General features: G+C 47.2%; 1 long non-coding RNA gene across 1 annotated transcript; it reads left to right on the forward strand.

Moving 5' to 3' along the window:
• Window positions 1-6,807: 6,807 nt before the first annotated feature.
• Window positions 6,808-18,431, forward strand: LOC127585782 (uncharacterized). Its single transcript, XR_007958597.1, has 3 exons — window positions 6,808-6,887; window positions 6,974-7,018; window positions 18,407-18,431. It is a non-coding gene; the product is annotated as an uncharacterized LOC127585782 (long non-coding RNA).
• The last annotated feature ends 605 nt before the right edge of the window (window positions 18,432-19,036 follow it).

Here is a 19,036-nt window from a genome sequence, read left to right on the forward strand (position 1 = left end):
TCATACTTGCAGGGCATTGGACGATCCTGGAAGGTTGGGTTAGGTTGGGTACAGAGACAATGGGTTGAATGGCCTCCCTCTGTGACATCGATTTTTCTTGGATTCTAAGGTTCTACGAAGGTGAGAGTTCACACCAGGATGGGTAAGAATTTCAGCAGCCTTAAGTGCTGCGTGGGAATTGGACAGTGCCACAGAGGTGGAGTTAGGTGGTCTCGGCTCAGAGGAATGTTTGGAAGCTAATCTTGGGCTCAATCATTTGATTCAGCTCCCGTCAGTCAGCGGGGAGTGGGGTGGAGTTGAGCAAGTTATGGAGACGGACCCAGAAGCCGCTTCTACCCTTTGCATCACACTCTAGGTTCTAACTTGGCTGGAAGCTGGATCACAGATCATGATCTCAAACTTTTAGCTGCTTGTGAGGTTAAGATGAGCAAGTCCCTGCTTGCTGGAGGTAGGCAGAATGGGCAGTTGATAATGTGGGTTTTCGCATAAAACAGTTGGGGTGTGTCGGATCCGGTTATTTTTCAAGTCCGCAGGTTCTTTCAGGAGTCCAGGAATGAGTTGGAATCAACGGTGCTTCACAAAGTTTTATTGGAGAAGTTTAAAACAAAGAAACAGTCACAGAGCGCATGGCACTGGCTTTACTACTGGGGGATGAGCCAAGACAAAAGGAACCAAAAAATGGTCTAGGGTTGGGGGGGGGGGGGGCGAGGGAACAAGAGGAGGATTAACAGAAAATTACACCTGTTATACCTGAAGTAAGAGGTACTGCTTAGCTAATGATAGTCCAATCAAGAAACCTATTAGATACCTGTGGCAAAATCAACCCATCAGAAAACGTATTCACCTGATGGATGAACCAATAAGCTAGGAAGCGGCCATTCCTCGTGCAGCCACTTGAGGTGTATTAAACACTATACATGTTAAAAAAACTACTTAAAACAGTCGAATTCAACAGGTATGTCCATCCAAAGTCATACCAACACTGTCTCCAAAGCATTTACATCCCCTTTACTATTTAAAGGAATCCTCAGATCCTTGGGTTTATCTAAGAAAGGATGTTTTGGCTCTGGAGAGAGTTCAGTGTTGGTTCACCCGTCTTATCCCTGTGTTGGCAGAACTTTCCTAGTTATGTTCATCCAAGGGATGTGGGTTTCGCAGGCTGAGCCAGCATTTAACTGCCTCTCCCTCGTAGCCCTTGAGAAGGTGGTGGTGAGCTGCCTTTCTGAACCGCTGCAGTCCTTGAGGTGTCGCAATGCTGGAGGGAGCTCCAGGACTTCGACCCTTAAACCTGTGTCCTTTAGTTCTTGATTCCCCAATCCTGTTAAAAAGGCTGTGTGCATTCACCCTATCTATGGCCCTTGTGATTTTATACAATGATGGTGAGAGGGGAGAAAGTTCAAAGGAGATGTGCGGGGGCAAGTTTTTTTACACAGAGAGTGGTGGATGCCTGGGATGCACTGCCAGGGGTGGTGGTGGAGGCAGATACGATAGAGATAAACACATGAATTTGCAGAGAATGGAGGGGTATGGACCATGTGCAGGCAGAATGGATTAGGTGTCAATAGCTCAATTAGTTCAGCACAATATCGTGGGCCAAAGGGCCTGTTCCCGTGCTGTACTGTTCTATGTTCTGTGTTCTATGTTCTATGATGACAAGAGTCCAGAGTTTGAAGATCAAAAAAAAAACACAGGTGCTGCAAATCCGAAATTAAAATCAGAACGCGCTGGAAACACTCAGCAGGTCAGGCAGCATCTGTGGAGAGAGAACTAGTGAAACGTTCCAAGTCTGGGGTCCTCCTTCAGAACTGGGAAAGAGAGAAAACAAGTTTTCAGTGGGAGAAAAGGTGGAACAGAGGGAATATCTCTGTGCGATAAGTGACCAAGTGCGATATTGTGGCAGTAAGGACAGAGGTTAGGATGAGGCTGAAGCTCCTGAGTGTAATGTGCTGTTAACAGCGGATTGTTGGGGCATCTTTCTCTGTACAGATAGGGAAAGAGAAACTGAGCCACATGATGACAGACAGAAATAGTCGGTTCTGATACGAAGCGAAAGAAAAGAGTGCGTTGCCTAAATCCGATATTGAGTCCAGAAGGCCACAGAATGCCCAGTTGGAAGAAGAGGTGTTGGACCACAGTGGGACAGTGCAGGAGGCCACAGACAGGTCAGAGTGGGATGGGGAATTAAAGTGACAGGCCACGGGAGGCTCAAGGTCACTCCTGAACGCAAACGGTCACCTGACCTGTGTTTGGCGTCTCCTGCGCAGAGGAGATCACTGAAAATGAAGTTGGCCAACGAATCCATGCGGGAATGGGTGGGCTTCAGGATCTACGCAAAGCCCTGGCATGTTTGGATGTGGACATCCCGCCTGGCCCTTGCCACCTGGTCTGGGTTTAGGTGGGCCTTCCAATTGTCTCGAACATCTCAGTGTGTGTGTGTGTGTGTGTGTGTGTGTGTGTGTGTGTGTGTGTGTGTGTGTGTTATTGACCATGAAGCCCTGGCATGTTTGGATGTGGACATCCCGCCTGGCCCTTGCCACCTGGTCTGGGTTTAGGTGGGCCTTCCAATTGTCTCAAACATCTCAGTGTGTGTGTGTGTGTGTGTGTGTGTGTGTGTGTGTGTGTGTGTGTGTGTGTGTGTGTGTGTTATTGACCATGATCTTCAGGTTGCCCCAGCAACAAGAAGAACCAATCTGGAAGTGAACCCATGGTGTTGGTGCACGGGCTTCACAATCACCAACTCTCACCCCCTCACCTCCAACCCTCCCCGATGACGTCGACCATCTCTGCCGTGTGCAGTGCCAGGATTCGAGCTGGTTGCTCTGTTGGGGAGATCGGACGACAAGGCTGGGTACTTACTTCACCCTCTCCTGGTTCGGCAGCCAGCTCTGGGCCGGTGGGAGTCCCTGATACCTAGAGGAAGGGCACAGAGGCACGGTCATGTTGAGGAGGCAAGTGAGGCATAGAATCATGTAGGCTCTTCAGCCCACCGAGTCCGTGCCGACCCATTTACACCAATTGGTATTAGTATTGGTTTATTATTGTCATATGTACCGAGACACAGTGAAAAGCTTTTGCTTGTGTGCCATCCAGACAGATCATTCTACACATAAGTATACCGAGGTAGAACAAAAAGATAACAGAATGCAGATTATAGTTACAGTTGCAGAACGCAGTGCAGGAGGACAAATAAAGTGTAAGGGCCAGACGAGGTAGATTGTGAGGTCAGGAGTTGATCTCTTAGAGGTCCATTCAAGGGGCAGGCACGGTAGTGTAGCGGTGAGCGTAACGTTATTACAGCGCCAGCGACCCAAGTTCAATTCCGGCCACTGTCTGTAAGGAGTGTGTACGTTCTCCCCGTGTCTGCGTGGGTTTCCTCCGGGTGCTCCGGTTTCCTCCCACATTCCAAAGACGTACGGGTTAGGAAGTTGTGGGCATGCTATGTTGGCGCCGGAAGCGTGGCGACACTTGCGGGCTGCCCCCAGCACACAACGCAAAAGGTGCATTTCACCGTGTGTTTCAATGTATATGTGACTGATAAAGAGGTCTTATCTTATCTAAGAGTCTGCTAGAGGAGGATAAAAGCTGTCCTTGAGCCTGTTCTGCCCCCATTCCCATCAACTCTCCCCAGATTCTACCCCTCACCAACACACTGGAGGCAATGTACCCACCGACCAGAGCATCCGGGGGGAAACCCATGCGATCGAACCCGGGTCTCCGGTGATGTGAGGCAGTGGCTCTACTAGCTGTGCCACTCTGCCGAACTTCACCAGGTTAGCACCAAATTGTTATTTAAGGCTTAGAAGCACCAGTAGCCCTGAGAGCACCTCAAGGCTGCTCCAGCACTCAGTAAGATCTTGGTTTCTTATCTAAAGACTTGGAGTACTGTGTGCAGTTTTGGTCATCTTGTTCCAGAAAGACATCGTCAAACGGGAAAAAGTGCAGAGGAGATTTACGAGGATGCTGCCAGGACTCGAGGGACTGAGTTACAGGGAGAGGTTGGACAGGCTGGGACTTTATTCCTGTAGGAGACTGAAGGGTGACCTTATAGAGGTGGATAAAATCATGAGGGGTATAGACAGGGTGAATGCACTCAGGCCTTTTCCAAGGGAAGGGGAACTAAAAACTAGCATGGGTTTCAGGTGAGAGGTGCAAGGGATCTGAGGGGCAAATCCTTCACGCAGAAGGTGGTGTATACATGGAACGAAGTGCCAGAGGAAGTGGCTGAAGCAGGTACGATAACAACATGTAAAAGACATTTGGACAAGTAATTGGACAGGAGGGGTTGAGAGGGATATGCCCCAAATACAGGCAGATGGGACTAGCTTGGTGGGCACTGTGGTTGGGCTGGATGGGTTGGGTCAGTTTCCATGCTATTTTACTCGAAGACTAAGTCCATTTTGTGGCCCAGACATCATTCACATCGATGTCAGGGCTGGAATATGTGTAATGACTGAGTATTGGTATTGGTTTATTATTGTCGCTTGTACCGAGGTACAGTGAAAAACTCGTCTTGCATACCGATCGTACAGGTCAATGCATTACACAGTGCAGTTACATTGGGTTAGTACAGAATGCATTGATGTAGTACAGGTAAAAACAATAACAGTACAGAGTAAAGTGTCACAGCTACAGAGAAAGTGCAGTGCAATAAGGTGCAAGGTCAGAACAAGGTAGATCGTGAGGTCAGAGTCCATCTCATCGTATAAGGGAACCATTCAATAGTCTTATCACAGTGAGATAGAATCTGTCCTTGAGCCTGGTAGTATGTGTCCTCAGGCTACTGTATCTTCTGTCTGATGGGAGAGGGGAGAAGAGAGAATGACCCAGGTGGGTGGTGTCTTTGATAATGCTGGCTGCTTCACCAAGGCAGCGAGAGGTAAAGACCAGATGTATCCAGATAGGATGCTTTCTATGGTGCATCGATAAAAGTTGGTGAGTGTCAAAGGGGAGAAACCAAATTTCTTTAGCCTCCTGAGGAATTTCTTTAGCTGCTTGTCATGGGACAACCCTCTCATCCCAGGAGTTCACCTGGTGAACCTCTTGTGTCCGATGCCTTTCTTGAATAACATGGAACACAGAACAGTACAGCACAGGAACAGGCCCTTCGGCCCATAATGTTGTGCCAGACTAATTAAACTAGTCACTTCTAATCCCTTCTGCCTGCACATGACCCATACCCCTCCATTCTCTGCACGTCCATGTGCCTATCTAAGAGCCTCTTAAACCCTTCTATCGTATCTGCCTCCACTACCACGCCTGGCAGCACCTTCCAGGCACCCACCGCTCTCTGTGTAAAAAAACCTGCCCCGCACATCTCCTTAGAACTTTCCCCCTCTCACCTTGAACCCACGCCCTCCAGGGTGAGCCCAACTGTGCTCGGGGCTCCACGTGTGTCCTTACCTGGGACCAGTGGCGAGATCCCACCCCTAGTTCTCCCAGCATTTGTCTGTGCGATTGGCCTCATCCTTTCTCTTCGATCTAACACTTCCAAAACAAAAGTGAAAAGCCCCAGATCTCTTTGGGGAGGCATGGGTGGCGTTTGGTAGGGTTGGGACACTCAAGGTGGTTCAAAACGGCGAAATGGGAACCCAATGAGTTAAAAAAAAAGGTTTTAACTTGGTAGAACTTTGAAAATTTGGATAAGATTTAGTGCAGGCAGGGGATTATTATTACTTGTTGCTATTGGCGATGGAATTTGCCTTAAACTCTCCCTAAGAGGGGAAAAATCTGAGAATCAACAGTGGCTAATTTATCGCCTTAAAATTAAAGAAAACTGATGCGTGAGTTCCTTGCAATCTACTAAACTTATCGGCTTTCCTCACGCCTGCAATGTGTACACAACCTGTGCTTCGGTGTGTAACCCACGCCAGGTTCTGTACGTTCCGCTGCGGAGAACATTGCCCGCATTAACGAGAACAGCGTGTGACGCTGACGGGTAAATCTTTTACAAAAAGCTGCCGTTCTCCACCGCGAACACTTTCATCCGTTTCCAATTTCCACTCCCACTGCTGAGTGTCCCGAGCAAGGAGCGCTTCGGATCGGTGTCACCTCTCTCCCATCGATTCTGTTAATTATCTGTCTGAGTTATCGACCTGTAAATATATATCAGAAGCGGGAACCCTTTCAACCTGTAATCTGGGTAAGTTCCATTCAAAACTGCTGAAAGGACCTCTCCAAGTAACCAGCTTCCTATAATAATAAAAAGACAAGGCCTGTAAATCAACATTTACAGTGTCCATTTTTCATTTAACCCGGGGAATTGAGTGGATCTGGTTTAACGCTGCGCCCAATGTTAAACAGGGTTAAAGCTATTCGTTAGGACGGAATATTTCTTGGATCAGTTATTAACAGAATATCTCTTGGATAAATTAACATTATTTCTTAGATAAGTCGTTAACGTAATATTTCTTAGATAAATTACCAACAATATTTCTTGGATAATTTGCTAACATAATATTTCTTGGATAGGATAACAGTAGTTTTGGATATTTCGTTACCATAATATTTCTTGGATGGGCCATTAACAAAATTTTTCTTGGATAAATTATTAACAATATTTCTTGGATAAGTCAGTAATATAATATTTCTTGAATTTTACAAACGATATTTGTTCGATATGTCATTAACATATGCCTTGGCTAAGTTATTAACAATATTCCTTGGATAAATTTTCAACTTCTTCTTTTTGGATGTTATTAAATGTGATTTGCTCTTTATTCCCAATCCTAATCCCCATTCGGCAAGTGCGTCGCCCCTGTATTGACAGAAGGACGAAGGCAAATTAGCCCCAGCCTGAGAGCGCCGTCGGACACCCACAAACATGACCGCTGGCGGGCGCAGGGGTTGCTCCTTTTTGCTGGTGTTTTACATGCTGATGGCCAACCAGGGTGAGCCGAGATCCGATCTCATTTCACTTCCAGCATTCCTCGCCCCACGCTGCTCAGAGATAAACCTGCTTCTCTTTCTGTTGCAGAAGACAGCCGGTGTGACGGTTCTGCGATTGGCAGCTTTAAAAACGGTAGGATTTCCTCACCAGAAAGTCCACTGGAATCCCCTTCCCATATTCAGAGTCTTGCTCAGTCCTCAGTCAACTGCAATTCCCGTCTCTCCCAGAGATAACATTTGTACATTTAGAGTCATACAGCGCTGAAAGCAGGTCCTTCTGCCCAACTGCTTCATGCTGACCAAGTTGTCTACCTGAGCTACACACAAGAGATGCTGGAGGAACTCAGTGGGGTCGGGCAGCATCTGTGGAGGGAGACGGACAGTGGGCAGGTCGAGACCCTTCATCTGCACCTATCCGAGAAATATTACGTCAATGTCTTTCAATCCAGATGAAGGGTCTCGACCCGAAATGTCGACTGTCCATCTCCCTCCACAGATGCTGCCCGACCCGCTGAGTTCCTCCAGCATCTCTTGTGTTTCTCCAGATTCCAGCAGCTGCAGTCTCTTGTGTCTCCTGTCTACCTGAGCTAATCCCATTTGCCCGCATTTGGCCCATATTCCTGCAAGCCTTTCCTATCCATGTACCTGCCCAAAAGTCCTTTAAATGTCGCAATTGTACCTGCCTCTACCACTTCCTCTGGCAGATCGTTCCGTATGCCCACCATGTGAAAAAAAAATTGCCCCTCAGATCCTCATAATTTTATACACTTCCAACAGATCACCCCTCAGCCTCTGCCGCTCCAGAGAAAAGAGACCAAGTTTGTCCAGTCTTTCCCGATAGCACATGCCCTCTAATCCAGGCAGCATCCTAGTAAACCTCCTCTGGACTCTCTCTAAAGCCTCGACATCCTTCCTATTGTGAGGTGACCAGAATTGCACGCAATACTCCAAATGTGGCCTAACCAGAGCTCTATAGAGATGCATCATAACTTCTTGACTCCTATACTCAATACCCCAATTAATAAATACAAGCATCCCATAAGCCTTCTTAACCACCCTGTCTACCTGTGTAGCCACTTTCAACGAGTCATGGACTTGTACCCCAAGGTCTCTCTGCTCTTCAATACTGTTAAGGGTCTTGCCCTTAAGAGTGTACTGCCTCCTGACATTTGTCCTACCAAGGTGAAACACCTCACATTTATCCAGGTTAAACCCCATCCGCCATTTCTCTGCCCACATCTGCAGCTGATCTATATCATGCTGTATCCATCGCCAGTCTTCTACACTATTCACAACTCCACCAATCTTGGTATCGTCTGAAAACTTACTAACCCATCCGTCAACATACTCGTCTAGGTCATTTATGTACATCACTAAAGGGCCTGTTTCTGTGCTGTATGACTGTATGGATGGTGAATCAAGAAATTGCCAGTATATCCTTTCTCAAGTAAGGGGACCAAAACTGTGGTAAGTCAAATTCTAAGTAATGACTTAGTTGAAAATATGACCAGAAATTTACCTCTGCTGAGTACTTTTTGCGTCTGGGTGTAGACTGTGGAGATCAATCCTGAAGAGCATTCAATTTTATCAAAGCAAAATACTAGGGCGGCACCGTGGTGCAGCGGTTAGAGCCACTGCCTCTCAACTCCAAGGGACCTGGGTTCGATCCCGACCTCCGGTGCTATCTGTGTGGAGTTTGCACGTTCTCCCCGTGACTGCGTGGGTTTCCCCCAGGTGCCCTGGTTTCCACCCAAAGGCGTGAAAGTTGGTAAATTAATTGGCCGCTGTAAATTGCCCCTGGTGTGTGTGGGTGGGTTGTAGAATCTGGGGGGAGTTGATGGGAATGGGGGGGGGGGTGAGAATAAGATGGAGACTAAAACAAATTGCTGGAGGAACTCAGCGGGTCGAGCAGCATCTGTGGAGGCAGAGGGATGGTTGACATTTCGTGTCAAGACCCTGCATCAGGATTGAGAGTGTGGGAGGGGTGGGGGGGGGGGGTGTGTGTGTGTGTGTGGGTGGTATAAAGAGGAGAGAGAGAGGGGTAGGGAGAAGCTGGCAAGTGATCCTGGTCCACCCCACCCCATCACCTCTTTATTCCTCTACGTGCAGGGTCTCGGCCCGAAACGTCGACCATCCCTCTGCCTTCACAGATGCTGCCTGGCCCGCTGAGTTCCTCCAGGTTTGTTTTATGCTCCAGATCCCAGCATCTGGAGTCTCTTGTGTCTCTGAGAATAGGATGGCATTATTGTAGGATTAGTGTAAATGGGTGCTGATGGCCAGCATGGACTCGGTGGGCCAAAGGGCCTGTTTCTGTGCTGTATGACTGTATGGATCTATAGAGCCATATAGCATGGATACAGGCCCTTTGGCCCAACTGGTCCATGCCGACCAGGATGCCCATTGGTATTGGTATTGGTTTATTATTGTCACATGTACCAAGGTCTTACAAACCCATTGTACAGGTCAATTCACTGCACAGTGCAATTACATTGAGTTAGTACAGAGTGCATTGACGTAGTACAGGTAAAAACAATAACAGTACAGAGTAAAGTGTCACAGCTACAGAGAAAGTGCAGTGCAATAGGGTGCAAGGTCAGGTAGATCGTGAGGTCATAGTCCATCTCATTGTATAAGGGAACTGTTCAATAGTCTTATCACAGTGGGGTAGAAGCTGTCCTTAAGTCTGGTGGTACGTGCTCTCAGGCTCCTGTATCTTCTACCCTATGGAAGCGGAGAGAAGAGAGAATGTCCCAGGTGGGTGGGGTCTTTGATTATGCTGGTTGCTTCACCAAGACAACAAAAGGTAAAGACATTTGGCCGATATCCCTCTAAGCCTTTCCTATCCATGTACTGATGGATGAAAAAAAATTGTTGCAAGCTCAAAGTGGTTTCAGTCTGTTAATCTTTAGTATACCTTGGAGCCATTAAATTTCATGGCCAATGTTTAACACTTAACGTAATAAGTGTGTGGACATCCTTGTTGAGTTACAATAATCTGTGTAATCTTTATCATTGCACATTTTTGGTCAGGGGTGAAGGAAGATGCAAAGCTTCAGCGATCATTAAATCCACTCAATTGATTACACAAGGACAGAGCTAAGGGATCCAAATTATTTCACTATTACCTCTGCGAATCAATCTGGAATAATAGGGCGGCACTGTGGCGCAGCGGGCAGAGCCGCTGCCTCACTGTGCCAGAGACCCGGGTTCAATCCCAACCTCTGGCGCCGTCTGTGTGCGTGCAGAGTTTGCACCTTCTCCCGGTGACCATGCGGGTCTCCCCCAGGTGCTCCGGTTTCCTCCCACATCCCAAAGGCCTGCGGGTCGGGGCGTTAATTGACCACTGTAAATTGCCCCAAGTGTGTAGGTGAGGGGTAGAACCTGAGGGGAGTCGATGGCAATGTGGGGAGAATAAAATGGGTTAGGGTAGAATTAGTGATGGTTGGCACGGACTCAGTGGGCCGAAGGGCCTGTTTCGGTGCAGCATCCGTCTATCATTCCTTGACATCTGAGACAGCTACACCAGCTTATGCACAGCAACTAACTGTTACTCTCTCCAGACAAGCACCAGTGGTCAAACTAGGCTACACTGGATTAGTTAACCAATCTGACCATAAACTGATCACTTCAGCACCCAGATGCACTGACTGTTTTAGATGTTGGAACAAGGGAGAGCCACAAACCAGAGGCTAAACTGTTGACAGACGGGAGAAAAGTTGGCCAAGATCTCAACGGATCAACGAGCGGTGGGGCATATTTGAGTGAGGGATTACGTGCCAATGCATGACCCTAAACGGCAAAGGTTCCCTCTGTGTGCTTAATCAAACGTGGCCAAGAAATGAGGCAGGAGACCGTTTCAAAAGGATTGTAGAGAAGAAAGATGAAGTGGAAATTCAGCAATAAAAACATGAGCGTGACACAGTATCAAAGTGGTAACAGGAACAACTTTATAAATATTTAAGAAACTGAGAAGGTGAAGGGAAATCGGGGCTTATTAAAATAATAATGTTTGTGACCACGTAAACTCCGATAATCCGGCACCCTCAGGAATTTGGTGGTGCCAATCCAGTAGATTTTCCAGACTATTGGATGTTACTGCTATTTATACCCAACCATACTTTCATTTCACTTTTTTTAACATATTATAGAGGAAACAATATGATAAATTTTCCAGTGAACCTGGTGAGTTTAAAAGGACCGGGGAATATTCAGGCACTCTGGACCCCGACTGCAAACCCACCAACGTTCCTGACCTCTGGTGTTCCAGATCCCAACCTTGTCTCCGGCTACACACCCGTCCCACACTCTGGACCTCCCCGGCTCACATTCCAGACTAATGAGTGAGCCAGGTGCTGGACCACCAGAATTTCCGAACAATCGGATGCCAGATTATCGGAGTTTTACTGTATGTGGGACGAGGCAGGCTTATTGAATGAGAACGTTATGTCCATTTTTACAATGGAGAAAGAGGATAAAATATTCATGTTGTCAGGCAACCTAAAAGTTAGATAGTGATAGATTAGAGATGATAATGAAGAGAGTGTTAAAATAGGTTCCTAAATTCCATTGTGATATTTTCTAAATTTGTTTTATATTTATTCAAGGGATGTGGGCTGAGCCAGCATTTAATTGCCCCTGCTTAGTTGCCCTTGAGAAGGTGGTGGTGAGCTTCCTTCTTGAACCGCTGTGGTCCTTGAGGTGTGGGTACACCCACAACGAGGTGAGGGTGGGAGTTCCAGGATTTCGACCCAGCGACGGTGAAGGAACAGCGATATATTTCCAAGTCGGGATGGGGTGTGGCTCGGAGGGCAATTTCCAGGAGAGTGGTGTTCCTCGTGTTTCTGCTTCCCTTGCCCTTCTCGCTGGTATAGGTGGTCTGTGTGGAAGGTGCTGTCTGAGGAGCCTGTCTCTCTAAATTCTAAATGATACACAGCACAAATAGAGATTACCCATGTCTGTGCTACAAATCAATCAAGTTCATTGCAATCCTCAGTGCCCTCAAATGTATTCTTTATAAATATAAATCCAACTGCCTTTTGAAAGTTACTTGGCTCCTTTAGTAAGTGCATTCCAGATCCTAGCAATTCACGGATTCTTTTCCCAGTTACTTAAAAACTCGATGGCACAGTGCAGCAACCAGTAGATCTGATGCTTCACACTGCCAGAGACGGTTCGATCCCGACCTCCAGTGTGTGTGTGTGTGTGTGTGTGTGTGTGTGTGTGTGTGTGTGGAGTTTGCACGTTCTCCCTGTGACCACGTGGGTTTCCCACCGGGTGCTCCGGTTTCTGTCCACATCCCGAACAACTTGTGAGGTGGGAGTTTAATTGTCTGCGTAAATTGCCCCCAGTGTGTGGGGGAGGGGTAAAATCCGGAGGTAGTTGAGGGGAATGCAGGGAGAGTACAATAAAAGGGGATTATGTGGGATTAGTGCAAATGAGTGGCTGATGGTCAGGGTGGACTCGATGGGCTGAAGGGCCTCATGCTGTATGACTCAATGATGCCCTCGTTAATCCCATTCCTGTCAGTGGAATCAATTCCTCTTCACTCTTTTAAAATCTCTCATTATCTTAAACACTTTAATTGAATCTCCTCTTAATCTCCACCGCTTTAAGAAAAAGAACCCTGTGTGTCTTTTCATATAAATTGAGTCCTACGTTGCTGGTGTTATTGTGGTCTCAGTCCAGCACACCTTACCAAGGTCTTGACATCGTTCCTGAAGGAGGCTGTCTCTCTTCATTCTAAATCGCATCACCTCGGATACCTCTGTCTTCAACTACAGGGGCAATAACTCTGTGAAGGGATTTATGTCTCCTCCCTTAAACTAATTTACCTCTCCTTTAAGATCCAGTTTTAAAAAGAACCCATCCCTCTGCACAGTTTTTGGGCAATTGTCCAGTCACATCTTGTATTGAGGTCTGGTGTCAGGTTTTGTCTAATGAAGCTCTGGAGACATTTTGCAACACTGAATTTCACACATAATTTCAAAAACTGCTGCCCACATACCGAGCATTCAAAGTTGCTGGGGAGTGTTGTAGAACAGAGGGACCTTGGTGTACAAGTAAGATAAGATAAGATATTTCTTTATTAGTCACATGTACATTGAAACACACAGTGAAATGCATCTTTTGCATAGAGTGTACTGGGGGCAGCCCGCAAGTGTCGCCACACTTCCGGCGCCAACATAGCACGCCCGCAGCTTCCTAACCCATACGTCTTTGGAATGTGGGAGGAAACCGGAGCACCCAGATGAAACCTACCCAGACACGTCCCTGAAAGTGGGTCACAGGTAGACAGGGTGGTGAAGAAGGCTTTTGGCACACTGCCCTTCGTCAGTCAGGGCACTGAGTACAGAAGTTGGGAAGGTCATGGTGCAGTTGTACAGGACACTGGTGAGGCCTCACTTGGAGTATTGTGTTGAGTTTTGGTCACCCTGCTATAGGAACAATGTAATTAAACTGGAACGAGTGCAGAGGAGATTTACAAGGATGTTGCCTGGATTTGAGGGACTGAGTTATAGGGAGAAGTTGGACAGGTTGGGACTTTGTTTCTCAAAGCATAGGAAACTGAGAAGTAACTTATAGAGGTGTATAAAATCGCGAGGGGCATAGATAGGGTGAATGCACTCAGTCTTTTACTCAGGGTTGGGGAATCAAGAACTAGGGGGCATAGGATTAAGGTGAGAGGGAAAAGATTTTAAAAGGAACTTGAGGGGCAACTATTTTACGCAAACACTGGAACATTTGTGGAATAAGCTGCCAGAGAAAGTGGTTGAGGCAGGTACAATAACAACATTGAAAAGACACTTGGACAGGTACATGGTTTAGGTACAGGAAAGATTTAGAAGGTTATGGGCCAAACGTTGGCAAATGGGACTAGCTTGGATGGGGCATCTTGGTCGGCATGGACCGGTTGGGCCGAAGGGCCTGTTTCTGTGCTGTATAACTCTATGCTCTGAATTCTGCATTAATCTACTTACAGATTTTATGGGCTTTTTTATTTTGCAAACTTGGTCTACACACTCAAGTCTAGGTAAATGTAATTTATCATAAGAATGCGGAATTTAAGAAAAGGAGAAGCCTACCTAACCAATTGATCCTGTCCGACCATATCAACGTCTGTCTTGTACCTAACCCCCTACCACATCAATGAGATTGTGGCCTGTCTGTACCTCACCTTCTATAGCTGGTTTTTTCTCATCCCTTTTATTGTCATTCAGTCCAAGAATTAAAATTTAAATTGAGCCAGCATCAACTCCTTCCATGAAAGTAAATTCTGAACTTCTAGCGCTCTCTGGTAGCAGAAGAGTTTTCTAACCAGTGATGAAAGGTCGGGCTGTAAGTTTGACTATTCACCATGTGCCCTTCGGACCTGACCCACTATTGAACACGCTCATGGCTAATCACCCACTTCAAGAGCCAGTTCCCACCTTCTCCCCCTATCCCCTGATCCCTTTGGCATTAAGAGCTACGCTTACCTCCCTCCTAAATACCTTTATTGCCTTGTCCTCCACTGCCTTCTGTGGGAGAGGATTCCACAGGTTCACCACCCTCAGGGCGATGACATTTCTCTCAATATCAGTTCTAAATGGCATCCCCAGTATCCTGAGATTGTGATCCTTAGTTCTGGAATCTCCAGTCATCAGGAACATCCTCCTGTATCTAGTCCTGTCAAATTTTATAGATATCTATGAGATCCCCACTCATTTTCACTGAATATAAGAATATGATCCAATCTCTCCTCATACATCAGCCCTCCCAGGCCAGGGATCAGCCTGGTGAACCTTTGCCGCACTTCTCTCCATAGCAGGAACATCCTTCCTCAGATAAAGGGACCCAGACTGCACACTGCACTGGAGATGGAGTCTCCCCAAGGCCCTGTACAGTCACAGCGAGACATCCTTGCTCCTGGACTCAAATCCTCTCACAATGAAGGACAACGTCAACATTTCCCCTCCTAACTTCTCGCTGCACCTGAACACTTGCTCTCAGCAACCATTGTACAAGGACACCCAGGTCTCAGTATACGCATCCTTTTCCCGATCTGTCACCATTCGGTCGATAATGTTGTTCTGTTTTAGAACTGGAGTGGGTGACCTCACGTTTATCTGTGTTAAACTACATTTGCCTACTTACCCAACTTGTCCACATCTCATTGGAGCTTCTCTGCATCCTCACAGCTCATTCTAACCCCCAGCAAACTTGGAGATGTTGCATTTGGTTCCTTCATCCAAATACCTGATAGACACTGTGAACAGCTGGGGCCCAGGCACTGAGCCCTGTCGTATCCACACGTTACTGCTCGCTACCCAGAAAAATATCTGTTCCTTCATACTCACTGTTTCCTGTCAACCAATTCTCAATCTGCCCCAGTATATCCCACCTAATCCCATGTGCGTTAATTCTGCACACTAACCTCTTATGTGGGACCTCATCAAAAACCTGACGGTCCCGACACACATTGTCTGGACCTCTCCTGTTCATTCCATGTTACATCCTCAAAAACGCCAATAAATTTGTTAAGTGTGATTTCTCTTTCACAGACCCATGCTGACTTTGTCCAGTCCTGTTAATGTTTCCCCAATGTTCTGTCATTACATCTTTTATAATAGATTCCGACATTCCCCCCACTACTGATGATGGACCAGCTGGTCTGTAATTCCCTGTTTATTCTCTCCTTCCTTTTTAGAGAGTGGGGATACACTTACCACCCTCCAATCTGTAGGAACTGCCCCAGAGTCTAAAGTACGTTGTAAGACGACCACCAATTCATCCACGACTTCCTGAGCCAATTCCTTTAATATTCTGGGATGTGGACTGTCAGGCCCAGAGTTATACAGCACTGAAACAGGCCCTTCGGCCCAACTCGTCCATGCTGACGGAGGTGCCTACCTGAGCTAGTCCCATTTACCTGTGTCTGTCCCATTTCCTATCCATGTACCTGTCTAGATGTCTTAACTGTAGTTGTACCTGCCTGAACTGCTTCCTCTGGCAGCTCAGTCCATATACCCACAACCCTCTCTGTGAAAAGGTTGCCCCTCAGGACCCCTTTAAATCTTTCCCCTTTCGCCTTAAACCTATGCCCTGTTGTTCTTAATTCCCCAACCCTGGGCAAAGGACTGAGTGCATTCACCCTCCCCTGGGACTTGTTGACCTTAACACCATTAACTTAACAAGCACTTATTTCTTTACAAATTCCTAACATTATAGGAAAGAACATACAGGAAATACATTTGCTTCTTTCAGTTTCTCCCTCTCTCTAAACCCTCGATTCCTTTACATCTGTGAGGTTATTCGTGTTCACCAGGACGCTGCCTGGATTAGAGGGCCTGTGCCATAAGGAGAGGTTGGACAAACTTGAAGACATGAGAGACGGCGGATACTGGAATCTGGAACAACAAACAATCTGCTGGAGGAGCTCAGCGGGTCCAGCAGCGTCTGTGGGAGGGAAGGAATTTCTTTTTGTCCCACAGACACTGCTCGACCGGCTGAGTTCCTCCAGCAGATTGTTTGTTGGACAAACTTGGGTTGTTTTCTCTGGAGCGGCAGAGGCTGAGGGGAGACCTGACAGAACTGTATAAAATTATGCGAGGCATAGATAGGGTAGACAGGCAGAATCTTTATCCCAGGGTTGAAATGTCAAATACTAGGGGGCTTGCATTTACGTTGGCGGGGGGGGGGGGAGTTTAAAGGAGATATGCGGGGCAGGTTTTTAACACAGAAAGTGGTGGGTTCCTGGAACAGGCTGCCAGGGGCAGTGGTGGATACAGATACAACTGTGGCATTAAACGAGGCTGTTAGACACATGGATATGCAGGGGTAGAGGTATATAGATCATGTTCAGGCAGAAGGAATTTAGTTTAATTCTGTATCGTGTATAGCACAGACTGTGGGCTGAAGGGCCTGTCCCCGTGCTGTACTGTTAGGACATAGAACAGTATAGCACTGTACGGGCCCTTCAGCCCACGATGTTGTACCGACCCCTATAGACCTTTTCCACATCCTATCCCCCTCTCTACCACCCCCTATAACGTTTTTTATTCCATCCAAGTGCCTATCTAAGAGTATCTTAAACAACCCTATTGTATCAGCCCCTAACTCCCCCCTCCCCCCCCCGGGCAGTGCGCTCCAGGCACCCACCACTCTCTGTGTAAAGAACCTACCTCTGACACTCCCCCCCCTGAACTTTCCTCCATGCTTCTTACACGGGTGACCTCTGGTATTGGCCATTGCTGCCCTGGGAAAAAGATGCTGGCTGTCCACTCTGTCTATGCCTCTCATAATCTTCTATACCTCTGTCAAGTCTCCTCTCTACCTCTGTCGCTCCAAAGAGAAAAGCCCTAACTTGCTCAGCCTCTCCTCATAAGGTGTTCTCCAATCCAGACAACATTCTTGTAAATCTGCTCTGCACCCTCTCTAAAAGTTTCCACATCCTTCCCATAATGTGGTGACCAGAACTGAACGCAATATTCCAGACGTGGTCTAACCAGGGTCTTATAGAGCCGCAACATTACTTCTCGGCTCTTGAACTCAGTCCCCCGGCTAATGAAGGCCAGCACACCATACGCCTTTTTAACCACCCTATCAACCTGCACGGATCTATGTACTAGAACCCCAAGATCCCTCTCTGTTCCTCCACACTGCTAAGAATCTGGTCATTAACCATGTACTCTGACTTCAAGTTAGATCTTCCAAAGTGTATCACTTCACCCTTTTCTGGATTGAACTCCATTTGCCACTTCTCTGCCCAGCTCTACATCCTGTCAATATCCCGTTGCAACCTACCACAATGTTCTGCACTCTCTACTACACCACCGACCTTGGTGTCATCTGCAAATTTACCAATCCACCCTTCCATTTCTTCATCCAAGTCACTTGTAAAAATCACAAAGAGCAGGGGTCCCAGAACAGATCTATGTTATCAGTAAATTACTTGGATATATAATTGAACACCTTGTTCAGAGGGACAACGTGGATTTGTCAAGGAAAGCTCAAAGCTGAGTAAAATGATTGAATTTTTGAAATCAGTGGCAAGGGATGTTGAGGCAACAAAATCCCACCAGACCTTGATCCGAAAAGATTGGTTAAAATGCCATTTATCTATCTTTATCTAATCTTATCCCCACTGCCTTTCCAACAGCAAACAGACTGGCCAACGTTTTTATCTGGTACTTTCACATAGATAAGATAAGATCTTTATTAGTCACATGTACATCGAAACACACAGTAAAATACATCTTCTGCGGCGTGATTTTGGGGGGCAACCCACAAGTGTCGCCACGCTTCCAGCGTCAACATAGCACCCCCACAACTTCCTAACCCGTACGTCTTTGGAATGTGGGAGGAAACCGGGGCAGCTGGAGGAAACCCACACAGAGACGGGGAGAATGTACAAACTCCTTACAGACAGTGGCTGGATTTGAACCTGGGTTGCATTTCTGGGTTCATTTAACACAGTGTACAGAAATTTCTCACAAGCAATTCTCCGTCGTATTAATGCTCCACTTTTCTTGACGTTCTCCAGCAGGTTCCCAGGGATTAATTATTTCGGGGAGAAAATTCCTGGCCATTTTTCTGGAGAATCACTCCAGCACGGCCATCCTGGCCTTGAATATCATCACTTACGAGAAAGCGGCCAACGTGAATGTCTCGATTTCCTCCCCTCCCTTCCATCGGGCGCAGACCATTGGCGCCAGTAACAGCGCCGTGGTCAACCTGGAGCCCACCTACATGCTCAAAGGCAACGAGATCTCCAAGAAGGTCATCACCATCACGGCGGATGAGGACATCTCAGTGGTGGTGCTGAACACCCGTTACAACACCCAGGATGCCTACCTGAACCTGCCCATCGTTAACCTGGGGACCACCTACTTCGTTGTCACCTACAATGGGTTCCGTGCCAACCACAGACAGTTCGCCATCGCCAATGGCAACGAACAGGTCCAAGTGACCATCACGGTGGCGGGTGTGGTGGAGTACAATGGCACGGAGTACTCGGACAAGCAGAATTTCAGCTTCACCATGGAGCCTAACCAGAGCATCCAGTTTCAGAGCGACGTCGACCTGACTGGGACCAAGGTGGTGGCATCCAAACCGGTGGCGGTCTTCAGTGGCAACCGGTGCATCATGATCTCCTCCACCGACTGCGACCACA

Source organism: Pristis pectinata, chromosome 34, assembly GCF_009764475.1.
Source record: "Pristis pectinata isolate sPriPec2 chromosome 34, sPriPec2.1.pri, whole genome shotgun sequence".
Classification (NCBI taxonomy): Eukaryota; Metazoa; Chordata; class Chondrichthyes; order Rhinopristiformes; family Pristidae; genus Pristis; species Pristis pectinata.